Consider the following 19,908-nt stretch of genomic DNA (forward strand, 5'->3'; position numbering starts at 1 on the left):
AACCCTGGAGGTGGAGGTTGTGGTAAGCCTAGATCGCACCATTGCACTCCAGCCTGGGCAACAAGATGAATCTGTCTCAAAAAAAAAAAAAAAAATACTGAAGGTTTGTGAGTGCTTATCTTATGTCTGCCACTTTTCCAAGAGCTTCATATGATGTATTAATTCATTTACACTTCACTTGCATATTAGCTGCTACCAGCTTCATCCTACAGATGAGGAAACTGAGGCACAGAGTGCCTGGGGCTGGACCATGGTCACATGGCTAAATGTTGAGGGAACCAGGATTTGAATCCAGGCGGTCTGACCCAGAGCCCATGCTCTTAGGAGTCTGCCTTTCATTGACTGTACCCTTACTTGTTTAATATTCTCTGATATGGTTTGGATGCTTGTTCCCTCCAAACCTCATGTTGAAATGTGGTCTCCAGTACTGGAAGTGGGGCCTGGTTGGATCCCTCATAAATGCTTGGTACCTTCCCCATGGTAAGCAGGGTAAGCTTTCACTCTGTTAGTTCTCGGGAGAGCTAATTGTTTGAAGAGCCTGGCACCTCCTCCTGTTTCTCGTGCTCTCTCTTGCCCTGTGACATGTCTGCTCCCACTTTGCCTCTGCCTCGAGTGGGAGCTGCTTGAGGTCTCACCAGAAACAGATGCTGGCACCATGCTGCTTGTACAGTCTGCAGAACCATAAGCGAAATAAACCTCTTTTCTTTATAAATTACCCAGTCTCAGGCCGGGCAAGGTGGCTCACGCCTGTAATCCCAGCACTTTGAGAGGCCAGCCTGGCCAGATCATGAGGTCAGGCGATCGAGACCATCCTGGCTAACAAAGTGAAACCCTGTCTTTACTAAAAATACAAAAAATTAGCTGGGCTTGGTGTCACACGCCTGTAATCTCAGCTATTTGGGAGGCTAAGGTGGGAGAATCTCTTGAATCAGTGAGGCAGAAGTTGCAGTAAGCCAAGATCGTGCCACTGCACTCCAGCCTGGGTGACAGAGCGAGACTCCGTCTCAAATAAATAAACCTGGGTGACAGAGCGAGACTCCGTCTCAAATAAATAAATAAATGAATGAATGAATGAATGAATGAATAAATTACCCAGTCTCAGGCATTCCTTTATAGCAGTGTAAGAACGGACTAATAATTTTTCAAGTCCCAGTGCAGCGAGGCAGCAGCTAAGGTGACAGAGGAAGGGAAAATAGTGATTTTATGGAATTTATTTCACACTTTGTAATGGACAGCGGAGGCCACTGATTTGAGTGATGGTCTCAATTCGTGGCTCACTCATTGATCTTTGACTATACTGAGACTCTTTCCCGCTATTTTTCTTCACTTCCGGTTGTTTTCCTTGTGTGCCCCTGGTTTGTCTTCCGTGAGGCCCTCAGACTGACAAGAGGCCAGCTGTGCTCCAGGGGCCACCAAGAAACCAGCATAGTGACCTGAAAACTCCTCCAAGGGCAAAAAACAAAAAAACCCACACACTAACCTTAAATCAACCTGGGATCTAATATGCAACGCAGCAACTTCTAAGCCATGTTCCTTCTGTTAGTAAGTAATTCTGGGAAGCCAACAGAATGGGAAAAACCACCAAAAAATGCCTGAAACGCCACAGCATCTTTCTGTCTAACAAGGCCATTTTCCTTGCTAGCCCCAGATCATGCATGCGTCTTTGGTACCAAGGTCAAGTGATGCCTGGATTGAATGAGGGCTGAGGAAGAATTTCCACATTTGATTGACATGGGAAGGCCTGCAGCAGGTCACATCAATTGCTACAACTATTCCGAGAACTTTGTTTGAATTTCTTTAAACCCCACAGAAACATGGACTGGGCATGGTGGCTCACACCTGTTATGCCAGCACTTTGGGAGGCTGAGGCGGGTGAAGTGTGAGGTCGAGATCGAGACCATTTTGGCCAAGATGGTGAAACCCCGTTTCTACTAAAAATACAAAAATTAGTCAGACATGGTCATCATGGTGGGTGCCCGAAATCCCAGCTACTCAGGAGGCTGAGGCAAGAGAATCGTTTGAACCTGGGAGGCGGAGGTTGTAAGAAGCTGAGATTGCACAGCTGCACTCCAGCCTGGGTGCCAGAGCGAGACTCCATCTCAAAACAAAACAAAACAAAAACAAACAAAAATCTCACCTCATAGAAACACAAGCACTATGATTATGATCATCCTGATTTATAGATGAGGAAACTAAGTCACAGAGAGATCATATAACTTGCACATGGCCACCTCGTCAGTCTGTGGCAAGACCCAAGTGTCTGCTGAGGCTCCCCATCCAGGCTCTTAACCACAGCGGCCTTGTGCCTCTGAGCCCAGGACATTGGCACAGCAGGAAAAGGGATAGCGGCATGGGAGATGGAGATCATCGTAGGGCTCCTGTGGGCTTGAGGCTCCGGCCCCTCTCAGGTGGTATTGCCTAGCTGGCCACTCCCTTTGGGCAGTGGCCCTGTGGAACTGGGATGTTGATTCCATCGAGTTCTCTTGTCACCTGGTGTTTGTACCCACAATCACCCTGCAGGGAAAAAAAACAGACAAGACCTCTGATACTAATCCTAACACACATCCGAAGGCATTTACTGGGTCTTGGTGACATGCAAAGCACATTTTCTCCTTGACCCCAGAACAGCCCTGTGAGGTTCATTCTTTTTTTTTTTTTTTTTTTTTTTTTTGAGACGGAGTTTCGCTCTTGTTACCCAGGCTGGAGTGCAATGGCGCGATCTCGGCTCACCGCAACCTCTGCCTCCCGGGTTCAGGCAATTCTCTTGCCTCAGCCTCCTGAGTAGCTGGGATTACAGGCACGCGCCACCACGCCCAGCTAATTTTTTGTATTTTTAGTAGAGACGGGGTTTCACCATGTTGACCAGGATGGTCTCGATCTCTTGACCTCGTGATCCACCTGCCTCGGCCTCCCAAAGTGCTGGGATTACAGGCTTGAGCCACCGCGCCCGGCCGAGGTTCATTCTTAATGATCATCTCTGTGTCGGTGGGCACTGATCCCCACCCCACATGGCTCCCAAGGGGTGGATCTGGGCTCCCCAGGGGCTGACTGCTGCCCACCCTGGGGCAGGAACCTGTAGACAGCTCCAGGCTTTGTTGTGCCCACCTGGGCATTTCTTGTGTGGTCCGCTCTGCTGTTCTCTTGTCTCCTGAGTATTTTTTCCCTCCTGGTTTGTTGCCTGGAGACTTTCAGCAGCCTGGAGGTTTTGAGTGAGAACACAATGAGATTTTCCCCGGCCTGGAACTGTTTCTGCTGTTGCTTGTGCCTCCGACACCTGCTGGGCTGATGAGCTTTGCAAATGTCACTGAGTGTTGAGAGGGAGCTTTGGAGGTTTGCAGGAACGTACCATCCCAGCTGCCCCCTTGGGGGTGGTGGTGGCGGTGGAGGGGGTCGCTGCCGGTCCCTCCTCTAGCCCAGCTCTCCTTGGAAATGGAAGAGGTGGTGTTCCGGCTCATGGAGCTGACCTGGGTGCACAAAACCTACCGGTTCCTCCTCCTTCTCCTGGGGAAACAGTGGCTGTTTCTATGTGGTTTTTCCGGCAGCATTGTCTCTTAAAATTTTTGGTCATCTTTGGAGGATATAGAAACATACTGATCTTTTCCTTTCTGGATTTCTGTTTTCAGAGAAATGGAAGCATACACACAATTTTGTGTATAACATTCGAGGTTTTAGTTGGGCATGGTGGCTCACCTCTGTAATCCCAGCACTTTGGGAGGCTGAGACAGGTGGACCATGTGAGGTCAAGAGTTCAAGACCAGCCTGCCCAATGTGGAGAAACCTCATCTCTATTAAAAATACAAAAGTAGCCAGCACATGCCTGTGGCACATGCCTGTAATCCCAGCTACTCGGGAGGTTGAGGAAGGAGAATCACTTAAACCCGGGAGGCAGAGGTTGCAGTGAGCTGAGATTGTGCCATTGCACTCCAGCCTGGGCAACAAGAGTGAAACTCTGTCTCAAGAAAATCAATCAATCAGTCAATAAAATTTGAGGTTTTCAACTGGGTGTGGTGGCTCATGTTTATAATCCAAGCACTTTGGGAGGCCGAGATGGGCAGATCACCTGAGGTCAGGAGTTTAAGCCCAGCCTGGCCAACGTGGTGAAATCCTGTCTCTATCAAAATATAGAAATGGCCAGGTGTGGTGGCAGGTGCCTGAAGTCCCAGCTTCTCCTGCTGAGGCAGGAGAGGAGCTTGAACCCAGGAGGCAGGGGTTGCAGTGAGCTGGGATCGTGCCACTCCACTCCAACTTGGGCAACAGAGCCAGAGTATCTTAAAAAAAAAAAAAATCAACGTTTTCACTGGTGCTCTTACACTTGGACAGTGCTCCCCGCTTGCCTCTGACCCATGCCTGGAAATCTAGTTTAAAAACCACATTCTCTGTTTCTTCCCTCTCCCTTGACGGCAAAGATAGAAAACTGAATTTTAAATTCTCTGCCCTCTTCTTCTTCCACTGTTGTCAGTCAGAGGCTTGGCAGGAAAATAAGTGGCACACTCATAGGTGACAGAAGAGAGTCACGAGAGAAGGTGTGTCATGAGTTAAGAAAAGCAGACAGGCTGGGTGCAGTGGCTCACACCTCTAATCTCTCAGCACTTTGGGAGGCTGAGGCAGGAGGATTGCTTGAGCCAAGGAGTTTGAGATTAACCTGGGCAACATAATTTTTTTCTTGTCTCTACCCAAAAAAATAAAAAAAACCCAAATTAGCCAGGTATGGTGTGGTGGTGTGTGCCTATGGTCCCGGCTACTTGGAAGGCTGAAATGAGTAGATCATGTTAAGCTCAGCATGGGAGTTCAAGGCTGCAGTGAACCATGATCATGCCACTGAACTCCAGCCTGAGTGACAGAATGAGACTCTGTCTCAAAAAACAAAAGTAAAAAAAGAAAAAGAGACAGGGATTGGGTCCACTGGGGCAGTGGGAGGAAAGCCTCTTTGTCCCCTAGAACTGAGCCTGAGAGAAGCAGGGATGTGTGATGAAAAGACTTCCAGGTGCTGCTGTGGGGGGGAAGCAGGGGTCTACGTTCCTACAGTCTTGACCCTCCTCCCCTCAGCCCTGCCCCTGGTGCCTCCCCAGGGCCAGAGGATGAGGAAGGGCAGCCTCCCAGGGCACAGATCTCAGAGGAAAAAGAGGGAAAGTCACCTGAAGGACAACCTGAGAGTATTTAGCACATCACCCTTCTAGATTCTTTTTTTTTTTTTTTTTTTTTTTGAGTTAATCTCACCCTGTTGCCTAGGCTGGAGTGCAGTGGTGTGATCTCGTTTCACTGAAACCTCTGCTCCCGGATTAAGGTGATTCTCCTGCCTCAGCCTCCCAAGTGGCTGGGATTACAGGTGTGCACCACACACCCGGCTAACTTTTTTTATTTCCTACTAAAAGCAATAGAAAAAAATGTTGGCCAGGCTGGTCTTAAACTCTAGACCTCCAGTGATCTGCCCACCTTGGCCTCCCAAAGTGCTGGGATTACAGGCATGAGACATCACTTCTAGTCAACCCTTCTGGATTCTCAGATAACTTCTACCCAACAAGTAGATCGCATTTTTGAGATCAAGGAAGGCAGTGGTGTCGTCTTTATTTCTTTCACTTCTTTCTACTTTTTGTTTTTTTGAGGCAGAGTTTCACTCTTGTACAGGCTGGAGTGCAGTGGTGTGATCCTGGCTCACTGCAACCTCTGCCTCCCAAGTTTAAGTGATTCTCCTGCCCCAGCCTCCCGAGTAGCTGGGATTACAGGTGCTCACCACCACACCCAGCTAATTTTTATATTTTTAGTATAGATGGGGTTTCACCATGTTGGCCAGGCTGGTCTCTAACTCCTGACCTCAGGTGATCCACCCACCTTGGCCTTCTAAAGTGCTGAGATAACAGGAGTGAGTCACCATACTTGGCCTATTTTTACTTTTATTATTATTTTGGAAATGGATATTCTTTAACCTTGAACTCCTGGACTGGAGCAATCCTCCCACCTCAGCCTCTCAAGTAGCTAGGACTATAGGCATGCCACCATGCCTGGCTAATTTTATTTATTTATTATGTGTGTATGTATGTATTTATTTTGAGACAGTCTCTCTCTGTTGCCCAGGCTGGAGTGCAGTGGTGCAGTCTCGGCTCATTGCAACCTCTGCCTCCTGGGTTCAAGTGATTCTTCTGCCTCACCCTCCCGAGTAGCTGGGACTACAGGTGTGTGCCACCACATCTGGCTAATTTTTGTCTTTTTAGTAGAGATGGGGTTTCACCGTATTGGCCAGGCTGGTCTCGAACTCCTGACCTCATAATCCACCCACCTTAGCCTCTGAAAGTACTGGGATTACAGATGTGAGCCACTGTGTCTGGCCTTAGTTTTATTTTTTAAGAAACAGGGAGTCTCACTCTGCCACCCAGGCTGGAGTGCATAGTTTATTGCAGCCTGGAACTCCCAGACTCACACGATCCTCCTGCCTCAGCCTCTGAAGTAGCTAAAGCAAACAGGCATAGTTGACTCGTCTTGTTTCCTTGAACAGGATTCTGAGCCTGGTTGAACCTGTGTTGCCCACCTGGGAATATCGTTACTATGGAAGGTGGTTAGGGTGATATGCTGGAGTTCACTCTGTGTGGACTCCATCTTTACCTCAAAGTTCTGGATGGTTCTGCTTCTCTGCTTCTAATTTTAAGTCCCTTGTTTCTTTCCTCTGCTGTTAGCAATGACTGTCGCCTCCTCTGCTAGTGTTTTTGTTTGTGTGTGTGTGTGTGTGTGTGTGTGTGTTCGTGTTCTGCTAGTGTTTTATCAATGACGCACTTCTTTTTCTTCTCAGATGCGTGGGCTTCGTGGAGGCTGCTTGTCACTCAGAAGGTTTTTATTGTTGTTTCTTCCCTTACCTTCCAGGTTGATGGTCGCATTCCAGATGTGAACAGCTTCAGAAGCTTGACTGTCACACGGTGAGCAGTTGACACGCCCTGTTGTGTGCTTTGAAGGACTTTCTAGAGGCATCAAGGGTAGGTGAATAAATTTGCGTTTGGACTTGTCTGTCTGTCGCAGCCCCAAATCTGTGCCTGTTTGCTGATTTTCACCCGCCCCCGCCGCCTTTTTTTTTTTTTTGGACATGGAGTCTCGCTCTGTCACTGGAGTGCAGTGGCTCTATCTGGGCTCACTGCAACCTCCGCCTCCCAAGTTCAAGCCATTCTCCTGCCTCAGCCTCCCGAGTAGCTGGGATTACAGGTGCTCACCACCACACCCAGCTAATAGCTAATGTATTTTTAGTAGACACAGGGTTTCACCATGTTGACCAGACTATTTTCGAACTCTTAACCTCAGGCGATCCACCCACCTTGGCCTCCCAAAGTGCTGGGATTATAGGAGCCACCACGCCTGGCTAGGGCTGTATTTTTTTTTTTTTCAGATGGAGTCTCGCTCTGTCGCCAGGCTGGAGTGCGGTGGCGTGATCTCAGCTTACTGCAACCTCCACTTCCTGGGTTCAAGTGATTCCCTGCCTCAGCCTCCTGAGTAGCTGGGATTACAGGCATGTGCCATCAGGCCTGGCTAATTTTTGTATTTTTGGTAGAGATGGGGTCTTGTCATGTTGGCCAGGCTGGTCTTGAACTCCTGACCTCAAGTGATCCATCTGCCTCAGCTTCCCAAAGTTCTGGGATTACAGGGATAAGCCACTGCGCCCGGCCTCTTACTTCTCTTTTTTTATTTTTTGTAGAGATGGAGTTTCTCCATGTTGGTCAGGCTGGTCTCGAACTCCTGACCTCAGGTGATCCACCCACCTCAGCCTCCCAAAGTACTGGGATTACAGGCGTGAGCCACCATTCCCTTCTTTTTCAACATGACAATATTCTGTTGGGAGTGAGGTCAAGAGCAAAGTCAGGGAGACCAAGTAGGAGGTGACAGCGATGAGGGTGCCGGCGATGGAGCTGGTGAGATGCGGCAGATTTTGGATACCCTTTGAGGGTCCAGTTGACAGAGTTTGTTCTGGGTGGAGTGTGAGGTATGAGGGAAGACGTATCCAGGAGTGGGAAGAACCCATGTATTTGGGGTTTGTGAAGTGACAGTGGTTGATCACGGCTGCTCTAGGCTCCCTGGCTCTTTTTGGCCCTTCAGCAGGTAGGAGTTCAAAGCTGGAGTGGAAAGGCTTATCTCCTGAGCTCTCATTGAGTAGTTGATGAGTTCCAGGGCACGGTAACTCCCTGGTAGACCAGTTACCTCTTTTGACTTGGTGACCACGCCCTGCGCCCCTAGTCCTGGTATGCTGCTAGCTGCAAGAAGTGGTAGGCTGGCTGGGCGCAGTGGCTCATGCCACTATAATCCCAGCATTTTGGGAGGCCAAGGTGGGTGGGTCACCTGATGTCAGGAGTTTGAGACCAACCTGGCCAACCTGGTGAAACCCCGTCTCTACTAAAGATAAAAAAATTAGCCGGGTGTGGTGGTGTGTGCCTATAATCCCAGCTGAGTAGGAGAATCGCTTGAACCTTGGAGGTTGAGGTTGCAATGAGCCAAGATTGTGTGACTGCACTATAGCCTGGGCGACAGAGAGATACTCGGTCTCAAAAAAAAAAAAAAAAAAAAAAGGTGTGGGAGGGTAGGCACTTTGGGGACGTCACTGTAGACCCTCTGTGGACATGCCGTTCAGGGGATAAACCCCATGACGGAGTGGTAGCTGCTTCTGTGAGGGAGAAGCCCTTGTGTCTTAAGAGTTGTGGTTGTTGAGAAATGATGCTTCCCTGGTATTAGGTTGGTGCAGAAGTAATTGCAGTTTTTCCATTACTTTCAGGGCAAAAACCGCAATGACTTTTGCACCAACCCAATATCTCTAGACTTGGTTTTGTCTTACAAGAATACTCCTGGGTGTAATTAGCTATGTGTGCTGGACACGTTTGGATCAACTGGATCTCTTTGCTTATTCCTGCTGTATTCTTACAGGAATGTCTTAAGTGTGTCTGCTTCCCTCCTCATTTCTAGCACCCTGAGAACTGGAATAGGGGTCAGCAAATCACAGCCTATGGGCCTGTTTTTGTAAATAAAGTTTTATTGGAACACAGCCACACTCCTTTTTGTTGTGCTTTCTTGGTACAGCAGCAGAGTTGAGTAGTTGTGAAATATGGTCTAGAAAGCCTGAGATCCTTACTATTTGGCCCTTTATTTTAAAAAAAAGTTTGCTGATCTTTGGGTTAGAAGATAAACAGGATAAATAAGGCTGCAGTAGTAGATGGAGCAAGCAGAAATACTCTTCGTCCAGATATACCGTTCAGCCTTGGTACATATGAATGTGAAATTGGCTTAAAAGTATAAAAATTGGCCACACATGGTGGCTCAAGCCTGTAATCCCTGTACCTTGGGAGGCTGAGGTGGGAGGATCGCTTGAGCCCAGGAGTTTGAGACCATCCTGGGCAACCTAGAGAGACCCTATCTCTACAAAAATATAGAAAAATTAACTGTGCATGGTGGTGCATGCCTCTGGTTGCAGCTAGTCGGGAGGCTGGGGTGGGTTAATCACCTGAGCCTGGGAAGTTGAGGCCGCGGTGAGCCATGATCACACTACTGCACTGTAGCCTGGGCCATAGAGCGAGGTCAGGTTCTTCAAACAAAAAGGGTCAAAATCATTTAATTTTCCTTGTTGACTCTTGTACATGTGAGACATTATCCTTGTATTTGAAATGTAATTCAGCATGGGTAAGTTCACACTAAATAATGTTGTCCGTTTACTTCATTGATTACTGAATGCTGGTAGTCCCCAAATTCGGCATATTTATTTTTTTAAATATTTATTTTTTTGAGATAGTGCCTCTTTCTGTCGTTCTGGCCAGAAGGAGTGCAGGCTCGATCTTGGCTCACTTCAGTCTCTGCCTCCCGGGTTCAAACAATTCTCCTGCTTCAACCTCCCGAATAGCTGGGATTATAGACATGTGTATCACACCCAGCTAATTTTTGCATTTTTAGTAGAGTTGGGGTTTCACCATGTTGACCAGGCTGGTTTCGAACTCCTGACCTCCAGTGATCCACCTCAGTCTCCCAAAGTGCTGGGGATTACAGGTGTGAGCGACTGCACCCAGCCTTAAATTTGGAATTCTGAGACCTGATCTGCTGCCTCCTTTTCCTTAACGGGAAAACTTTCTCTTTCATAGGAGTATGATACCATATGGCTTGTTTTATCTGTGTTTGGTCGGGAGTTCTTAGTATTTTTGACTATTTCAAGTTAAGGTTTTCAAAATTAGTAGACTTGTCCCCCTAAGTGGAATTCATCTCCTTTTATCTAAGTTATTGATTTTGTCTTTTGGCTATATTGCGTGCTACATTATTATGGATGACTTGAATTCTTTATGTAAAAAAAATGAAATAGGCTGAACATTTAAAGGACTTTTCTTTTTAAGTTGCATCTTAATGTAATAAAAACAGGAGTTTAATTACTAAAAATGGTGGAAGAAAAGATTGGTGGAAGAAAAAATTGCTCAGTAAAGATTCTGTTTTATAATGCATTCCGATATAATTGGTATCATAATGTGTAATTAACAATCTTTAAGTGTGAAGCTTGAGTTTGGGTGGATGAGGGACCTCTTGCGGTGGGGAATGCCTATACTTGTTCTTGAACAGTAGAACACCCTTTTCTATTTTTGTTTTTGAGACAGAGTCTTGCTCTGTTGCCCAGGCGAGAATGCAGTGGCACCATCTTGGCTCACTGCAACCTCCCTCCACCTCCCAATTCAAGCGATTCTTCTGCCTCAGCCTCCCGAGTAGCTGGGATTACAGGTGTGCATCACCATGCCCGGCTAATTTTTTTTTTTTTTTTAGTAGAGATGGGGTTTCACTACCTTGACCAGGCTGGTCTTGAACTCCTGACCTCAAGTGATCAGGCCACCTTGGCATCCCAAAGTGCTGAGATTATTGGCATGAGCCACCACGCCCAGCCTTGAACAGTGACACTTCCAAAGTGGTGCACAGATTGTGGGGTCTTGCTACATTCCTTTTTTTGTGTGTGTGGTCGAAGGAGATGGTAGAAGAAGGGCTAGGATAGAGGAGCATCCTCTGACGCTTGACCACCCACCCACTGCTGCCTCAGGTTTGTCAGGGAGGAGAAGACAGACTCCTTCATATGGGCAGTGGCTTTAGCTTCAGATCTCAGGATAACTTCCTGGGGAGTTGGAGTCCACCAGGTGCTAGACTGGTTTGGGGCTGGCTGTTTAAAACCTGCAGAGGCCGAGCACAGTGGCTCACGCCTATAATTCCAGCACTTTGGGAGGCCGAGAGGGGCAGATCACCTGAGGTCGGGAGTTCGAAACCAGCCTGATCAACATGGAGAAACCCCATCTCTATTAAAAATACAAAATTAGCTGAGTGTGTTGGCACATGGCTGTAATCCCAGCTACTCGAGAGGCTGAGACTAGAATATGAGCAGCCTGCCCCTGCTGCAGGCTTTCCTACTGCATGCCCCCAATACTCTCCCTCCAAGCTCCGCCTGGCCAGCTGTTCAAATGTCGCCTCCCCAGACAGGCTTCCCTGAGAACCTAAGCTGAAGTGGCAGCTCTCTCCTCAGCCATTGCTGTCGTTATCATGATCTTGTTCAGTCCCTTTAATTTAAAGATGAAGAAGCTAAGAGGGATAGTGGTGCACCCAAGTCCTTGTTAATGGTAGAGCAATGAAGGTCTGGGTGTTTCTGTGGAATTTACTTGCACTTTTGTTCACTGTGAAGTTGGTGCCGGGATTAGCAGAGTTCTCTACCTCCTCCACTGAGCTCCCTGTTGGAGCCTGAACATACAGTGCCAATATTCTGGGCCCATGTAAGATTTATTTATTTATTTACTTTTTTTTTTTTTTTTTTTTTTTTTTTTGAGACAGAGTCTTGCTCTGTCGCCAGGCATCAGGCTGGCATGCAATGGCGCGATCTTGGCTCACTGCATCCTCTGCCTCCCAGGTTCAAGCAATTCTCCTGCCTCAGCCTCCTGAGTAGCTGGGACTACAGGTGCATGCCACCGTGCCCAGCTAATTTTTGTATGTTTAATAGAGACGAGGTTTCACCATGTTGGCCAGGATGGTCTCGATCTCTTGATCTTGTGATCCGCCCACCTCAGCTTCCCAAAGTGCTGGGATTATAGGCGTGAGCCACCGTGCCTGACTGGAAGATTTGTTATTAAGAAATTTTCTAAAAAGATTCATCAGGGAGGAGACATGGGGAGTCAGAGAAAAGGAGGGAAAGAGGAGCATCTTAAACTGCAAAGATGTTTGGATTGGAAAAGGAGAACTATGAAAAACGTTGCAAAGGGCAAAGAAATAGAAGGAATCTGTGGAAGAAACTGAAGAATCAGATCAATGAAGTGCAATATTGAATCTTGTATGGATCCTGATTTGAACACAACAACTGTGAGAGAAGGAGAGAGAGGGAGACAAAATCAGGGACCTTTAACCGGGGAATGGTTAATTGGTAGTATTAAAGATTTTTGTGGGGTGGGTATGTGGGATGTTAATTTAAGTAAAAGGTCCTTCTCTTTTAGAAATAAGTGTTGATGTATTAATGGATGATATAATATGATGCTTTTTTTCTTCAAAATAAGTAAGCCAGCCTTGGGGGGAGTATAGTGAAATAGGATTGAATAGTTGAAGCTGTATCGTGAGTACTTGAGGATTACGTACCTATCATAAAACATTTCCAAGTAAAACATTTTAAAAACCTGAAAGTTGATCAGTTGCAGTACATCACAAACCTCTTTGCAACGTAAAATAATTAAGAAAGAAACAGTGTGAGAAATTTGCCAACTTTTTAATCTTATCTTAAAGAATCTTCCAAATGTAGCAGACGTTTCCCAGTTTCCCTGGCAAAGGCCCTTTGCCCTGTGTGACAAGCGGATATGGAAACAGGAGCTCGAGGAAGCTCACCCTTGCCAGCACGGCAGGGATGCTCCCAATCCTCATGCACCTGGTCCCAGGTTCCGCCAGGTATGACCCTCTCTGTGCCAGCAGAGAACTCATAGTGTCCCTGCAGAGCTGATGGGAGAGTCTTCCTTCCTCAGCCTCCTCCATCTCTCCTGTACCCTTCCAGAAATGATCTGTGGACCAACCTATCTTTTTTGGCAAATGTTTTATTCTCTAGATAATATACAAATTTTAAACAGTCATAGAAAGATGAGCCTATAATGCAAAAGAGATTTCTCTTCCAACAACCCCTTTCTGGAACCACTTGAGTGTAGTGACATATTGATGCTCTGCTGCCCTGGAATTCTCAGTGTGTGCTTCCCGCAACGAGGAACCTTCTCTTACATAATCACAAGAGAGCCTTTGATATCCGGAAATTAACATGGATACATTGCTACCTTCTAGTGCTCAGACCCCAGTCGGATTTCTCCTGTTCTTCCTGGAATGTCCTTTAAAAGCAAAAGGATGTAGTTCAGAAACATCCTCAGTTTTTCCTTGATGGCCCTGGTTTTCCTTAATACTTTTGAGGATGTCAGGCTGTTTTCTAGAAGATTCCTCAATTTTGGTTTGCCTGAGATTTTCTCAAGATTAGACTCTGGTTGTGCATTGTTGGCAGCAGCGTCACAGAATTGCTGTGTTCTAGCGTTTCCCATCTGGTGGTCCGGATTTTGAGCTGTTCTACTATTAACTTGTAGTTTGCTGTGCCTTATTCAGTGGCCTATATTCCAGTGCTCTCATTACTTTGATACTTACGTTGCTACTCTTCTGGCTGAGAGGAGCTGTTTTCTCTGTGCTGTCATTCTTTGAGTACTTCCTTACTTTCTAGCCTATGTTGTAGGTTCACCTTTTTTTTTTTTTTTTTTTTTGAGGCAGAGTTTCACTCTTGTTGCCCAGGCTGGAGTGCAATGGTGCCATAGCAACTCACTGCAACCTCTGCCTCCTGGGTGCAAGCAGTTCTCCTGCCTCAGCCACCTGAGTATCAGAGATTACAGGCATGCGCCACCATCCCCAGCTGATTTTGCATTTTTAGTAGAGACGGGGTTTCACCACGTTGGTCAGGCTGGTCTCAAACTCCTGACCTCGGGTGATCTACCTGCCTCAGCCTCCCAAAGTGCTGGGATTACAGACGTGAGCCACTCACTGTGCCCAGACTCTAGGTTCATCTCATACCTTCCTTGCCCCAGCAGGGGAACCAGCCATTTCTCTAAGGAGTCATGTTTTTTTTTTTTGGACACTGGGATGTAGAAACCAAAATCTGGGCTTAAGGTGTGCTCATTGCTTATTGGGGAGTCACTGTCCCAAGATGCTCAAAAAGGGGTTAGTTACATCTTTACACATGTGAGTTCCAACTGATGCCTTCAATTCTCATTCAGCTCCACAAGGTTCATTCTAGTTTTCTCCCTTTCCACAATTAAATGGCTTCTCCAATAAGCAAAACTCTGGTGCTCATTATCCATCATAACTTTACTTATTTGGTCAATTGGCATGTATGTAACCAATCTCTCCTTCCTGACCGTACCTCCTCCCATGTGGGTGCCCTCCTTGTTGTGCTTGGCTTGGACATGCATGCTGGGCTGCTGTTTCACATGGCCCCTTCCTCACCCTGCTGGGTCGGGTTGGACACCCTACTCAATGACACCATGGCCTCCCCTTCCTATGTGATTGCCTGCCTTGCTCTGGCTCATGTTAAGACTTCAGGAACGGACTGCTTGGAAAGGAAGGTTTTTTTTTTAGGCATACATAAAAAGGATCATAGTACACATGTTGTCTTTTCACATGCTCTTGAAATTTTTAACCTTATGAGGTCTCATGGGCATCTTACTAAGTAATACATGTAGACTGATCTTATTGCTTAATGATTGCCTTGAACCATTCAGTAAATATTTTCCTGAGCACTTGTTCTGTGCTATATATTGTTCTAAACTCTTTGAATTTATCAGCAAAACATACAGACAGAAATCGGTCTTTATGGAGATTGCATTCTAGCAGGGGAGACAGAAAAACAATGAACATAACAAATAGTAAATCTTATAGCATGGCAGAAGGTGATAAACAGGCTGGATCAAAGTACCGCAACGAATGAGGTAACTGGAGGGCAATTAACAATGCATTGGTCAGGGTAGGCATTTATGGAAAAGGCTTTGGGCAAACAATGGAAGGAAATGTGGCTGTGGAGGAAGAGCATTCTGGGAAAAGATCGTTAACAGCTCGTGCTGGAGTGGGAGCCACAGAAATACGGCCAATGTGCCTGGACCAGGCTGAGCAAGAAGGAAAGTACAGAAGGTTCAGTGTGGTCAAGCAGGCCGGGTCATGTCGGTCTTGGTAGCACATTTATTTTTCCCCAATTTTTTGTCATTTCCTTTTTAACCCAGGGAAATATATTCATTTTAATGTACTTTCTTTTAATTTTACTATTTATTTATTTATTCATTTATTTATTTATTTAGAGATGGAGTCTCCCTCTGTTGCCCAGGCTGGAGTGCAGTGGCGCAATCTCACTGCAACCTCCACTTCCTGGGTTCAAGTGATTCTCCTGCCTCAGCCCCCCGAGTAGCTGGGACTACAGGCGTGCGCTACCATGCCCAGCTAATTTTTGTATTTTTGTAGACATGGATTTTCACCGTGTTGATCAGGCTGATATCAAACTCCTGGCCTCAGGTGATCTGCCCACCTTGGCCTCCCAAAGTGCTGGGATTATAGGCGTGAGCCATCACGCTGGCCTTTTTTTCATGGCACTTTCATCTGATGACTTTGCCCTGGCCCCACTTTTTCTTGATCTTTCTTAACATCTCCATAGACGTTCTGGTGGCTTGATGAGTGAGACGCTGGACTGAATCTGCTCATCCTCCTGGGCACCTTCTATCTGACCTTTCTTCAGTTTTCTCCAGCTCATCTTCTTCCCTCCCTTGGTGTTGGCTTTGTCCTTTCATTTGCTTTTTTACCTTTCTCAGCACATTCTGCCGTTCAGAACTTGAGCACCGCCCTCTGCCCCTGTCCTGCTTACTCCCTGCTGCTCTGGAGCAGGTATCGCTTTAAGTGCTAAGTAGTTGCTAATTTCATCATCAGTAACAATCATAAGCAGTGGGTACTATTATTTCCTCCACTTTGTGAATGAAGAAACTGGAGTGCTCCAGTCACACAGCTAGGAGGTGCTGGGGCTCAATCCTGGACTGTCAGACTCCAGCATCAGCCCTCATTTGATGGACACATGGCTACATCTGACCTGACCCTCTCCTGAGCTTCAGCCCAGCTGCTCCAGTTCCTAAGAGATGTTGATGAAGTTTCTATGGACACATAACAGAGTGCCCCAAACTCTATGTCTTAAAACAACACATGTCTGGGCACAGTGGCTCATGCCTGTAATCTCAGCACTTTGGAAGGCTGAGGTGGGCGGATTACCTGAGATTGGGGGTTCGATACCAGCTAGACCAACTTGGAGAAACCCCGCCTCTACTAAAAATACAAAAATAGCTGGGCATGGTGGTGCGTGCCTGTAACCCAGCTACTTGGAGGCTAAGGCAGGAGAATCACTTGAACCCAGGAGACAGAGCTTGCAGTGAGCCGAGATCGCGCCATTGCCCTCCAGCCTGGGCAACAAGAGCGAAACTCTATCTCCAAACAAAAACAAAAACACAAACTTTGTGTCTGACAGTTCCATGAATCAGGAGTTTGGGCTCAGCTTATGAGATCTCACAAGCCTTCAGTCAAGGTGTTGGTTTGGCTTCGTCCTCATCCAGAGGCTGGGAAGAAACTGCCTCCAGGCTTGCTCAGCTTGTTGACAGAATTTATTTTCTTGCAGATGTGGGACTGAGAGGAGATCCCTGGCTTCTTACTGGCTGTCAGCTGGAGGTCACCTCAGCACTCAGAGGTCACTCGCACTCCCTGTAGACACCCACAGTTCTTGCTACACAGCCCCTCCATGGGCAGTTCGAACATGGCAATTTTCCTTTCTTTTCTTTTTTTTTTTTTGGAGTTGACCCCTTCCTCTACCACTGGAAAGCAGCTTTATTGCTAAAAAGCAATCCATTTATTTAGACATTCTCTTCCTGGGGAACTAAGTTTTTCCACTGCTGTGACACCACTCCTATTTTTTCACTTTTAGTCTTCAAACGCTTTTTATTACTGTTATTTTAAGTTCTGGGATACATGTGCAGAACGTGCAGGTTTGTTACATAGGTATACATGTGCCATCATGGTTTGCTGTACCCATCATCTACATCAGGAAAGGTAGATGATGATTCTCCAACCTCATCTACATCAGGCATTTCTCCTATTGCTATTCCTCCCTTTGCCCCTACCCCCTGACAGGCCCGGATGTGTGATGTTCCCCTCCCTGTGTCCATGTGTTCTCATTGTTCAACTCCCACTTATGAGTGAGAACATGGTGTTGCCAAACGCTTTTTTCAGGAGACTCCGCATCACTGTCTCTGTTCCTCCTGCTTTATCCTCTCCAATGAGAAGATCCACTGTCTCTTCCACTGTGAGCCTTCTGCTTTTCTTCCATGATTTTTCCCCATTCAGCTGGAGTTCACCTTTGTAGAACGCATCTTCCATCTTGTTTCTTCCACGATTGAGGCCTGTTTTCAGCACACCATAGTACCGGAAAGACTGCCCTGCTTTTTCCAGGTCTTGATAGTCTTTGACTGTAGTAGGGTCATCCTCGAGTGCCTCTTCCTGCTCACTCATCTCATCGTGATCGCTTTCCTCATCAGAGTCCTCTTCATCTTCTACTTTTTGCAGTGACTTTTTAGTATATCTTTTAGAACTTACCTAACTTTCAAGTCCTACGGAAAATGGAAAAATATATTCTAGAGATATTAAAAGCCCTGGGAGTTTCAGTGAGAAAATATTATGGAAAAGTCTTTTATAATTTGGTGCACATAACTTGGTACTAGATAAATACAGGTATCCATTCCAGGAAGTACAGAGTTTGTGTGACGAAGGTGTCCCTCAGAGAACACTCCAGAGTCCAATCCAGATGCCTGGTTTTCTTAAAACACCAGCCAGCAATTTGACACTAGTCATAGCCATGGCGCTTCTGACCTTTCTTTCATTGTTGTTGTTTTGAGACAGAGGCTTGCTCCATGGTCCAGGCTGGAGTGCAGTGGTGTGATCTCAGCTCACTGCAACCTCTGCCTCCCAGGCTCCAGCGATCCTCATGCCTCAGCCTCCCGAGTAGCCAGGACTATAGGCATGCGCCACCATGCCTGGCCAGCTTTTTGTATTTTTAGTAGAGACAGGATTTCATCATGTTGGCCCGGCTGGTCTTGAACTCCTGAGCTCGGCGATTTGCTTTTTCAAGGCGCAGCTGGCTTAGATGAAGTCTTACATAATGAACTATAATCCATGGAGTGACACCCCATCGTTTTTGTCACGTCCTGGCCACATTCAAGGGAAGGGGTTATACAAGAACATAGATCACTAAGAATCGACCACTTTAGGATGTGCCCTCTGCAAGGTGGCCTGCCAGCCTTGGAAGTTCAACTTGAAACCCGAACTCACTGTTTCCCTCTTCCAACTTCCTCATCTGTATTAGCATCACCTCCAGTCTTCCAGCCACCAGCTTTTTAGTCTGTTAGCACTGACACTTCTTTTTCTTTGTCATTTTCAGCACCCTTGCACTTACAAAGTACTCTCAAATTTTCTTTAGCATATTCTTTGTAAACCATCTTCCTAAACGCTGTGTATCTCTCACTGTCTTTATCTCTGTCTCTCTGTGTGTCTCTAACACACATACACTTTCTCTCTCTCTCACTCTCACTCTTTCAAGTCCGTCTGGTCTGAATTTCTCCCAGAGTCCAGTGCCTGGTGTCGGTTTGTCCACCCTTTTCTCTATAAGCAAATTGCCTCACTTCCGCATTTCTGCGTGTTGGTTCGGAGCTTGTCTCTCCTTCCCAGGACATCCTCGGCCACGTCTCCCGTTAATCCTCTCAAGCCTCCGCGTTTGCTCTTTCTCTGAACTGCAGACTCCGGTCCACTTAAGCCTGGTGCATTCTTTACGTTAGAATCATCAAGGTCACTGGAACTGTCAGCGTGTATAGACTTGGCTCATTTCCCTGTATGCAGTATGTGTATATATATCCATAAAAGTAAGGCAGGGTGAATTATCTGAATTTAAAAATTCATGAGAAAAATATGATAATACTAAATCAAACATGCTGCTGTTTGGCAGCGGAGTCGCCAAGCCCTCCTGTCCCCGTGGCTGGCTGTGCCGGTGGCTGGGCAGCCTGGTGTTAGCCAGGGTGATGGATGGTGCTGTGGCAGGCCTGCGGCTCTGGGCCTGATTCATGCTGGCCTCGGAGCGGCAGATCGCTCCACAGGATGACGCAGATGCCGGGGCCTGTCCTAGCGTGTGGCCTGGGCCATGTGCATCCTGAGTGAACCTTTTTTTTCCCTTTGAAAATCTCATTTTGGCTTCTTAGCTTACTTAATTGACTGCCGGATGGATTAGGTGCTGCTTAATGATGTCTGAAGCTCACAAGGACTGTTTTGATGGACTCTTGAGCTGGTTTGGCTGTGTCCCCACCCAAATATCATCTTGAATTGTAGCTCCCATAATTCCTACATGTTGTGGAAGGGACTGGTGGGAGGTAATTGAATCATGGAGGTGGTTTCCCTGATACTGCCCTCGTGGTAGGGAGTAAGTCTCGCGAGATCTGATGGTTTGATAAGGGAAAACCGCTTTCCCTTGCCTGACACCAAAGGAAGAGGTGCAGTTCACCATCTGCCATGATTGTGAGGCCTCCCCAGCCACGTGGAACCGAGTTCATTACACTTTTTTCTTTTTCTTTCTTTCTTTTTGTTTTGTTTTGAGACAGAGTCTCACTCTGTCACCCAGACTGGAGTGCAGTGGCGTAATCTTGGCTCACTGCAACCTCCGCCTCCCGTGTTCAAGCAATTCTCCTGCCTTAACCTCCCGAGTAGCTGGGATTACAGGCAGCTATGACCACACCTGGCTAATTTTTTGTATTTTTAGTAGAGACAGTGTTCCACCATGTTAGTCTGGATGGTATTAATCTCCTGACCTGGTGACCCACC

General features: G+C 46.8%; 1 protein-coding gene and 1 pseudogene across 12 annotated transcripts in view; one reads left to right on the top strand and one right to left on the bottom strand.

The window, feature by feature from the left end:
- Positions 1-17,901, bottom strand: part of LOC101054169 (mitochondrial transcription rescue factor 1 pseudogene) — a 32,853-nt pseudogene extending 14,952 nt beyond the window's left edge.
- TIAM1 (TIAM Rac1 associated GEF 1) overlaps positions 1-19,908 on the top strand; it is a 528,333-nt gene that overhangs the window by 79,100 nt on the left and 429,325 nt on the right. For 11 of the 12 annotated variants that reach the window (XR_012514869.1, XR_012514870.1, XR_012514872.1 and 8 more), the window contains exon 1: positions 6,855-6,962. The gene's annotated coding sequence lies outside the window, so the exon portion shown is untranslated. Of the gene's footprint in view, positions 1-6,852; positions 6,963-19,908 lie in introns of those variants that run through there. The other variant, XM_010338326.3, reaches the window with a different exon arrangement.

The sequence above is a fragment of the Saimiri boliviensis genome, chromosome 18 (assembly GCF_048565385.1).
Source record: "Saimiri boliviensis isolate mSaiBol1 chromosome 18, mSaiBol1.pri, whole genome shotgun sequence".
Classification (NCBI taxonomy): domain Eukaryota; kingdom Metazoa; phylum Chordata; class Mammalia; order Primates; family Cebidae; genus Saimiri; species Saimiri boliviensis.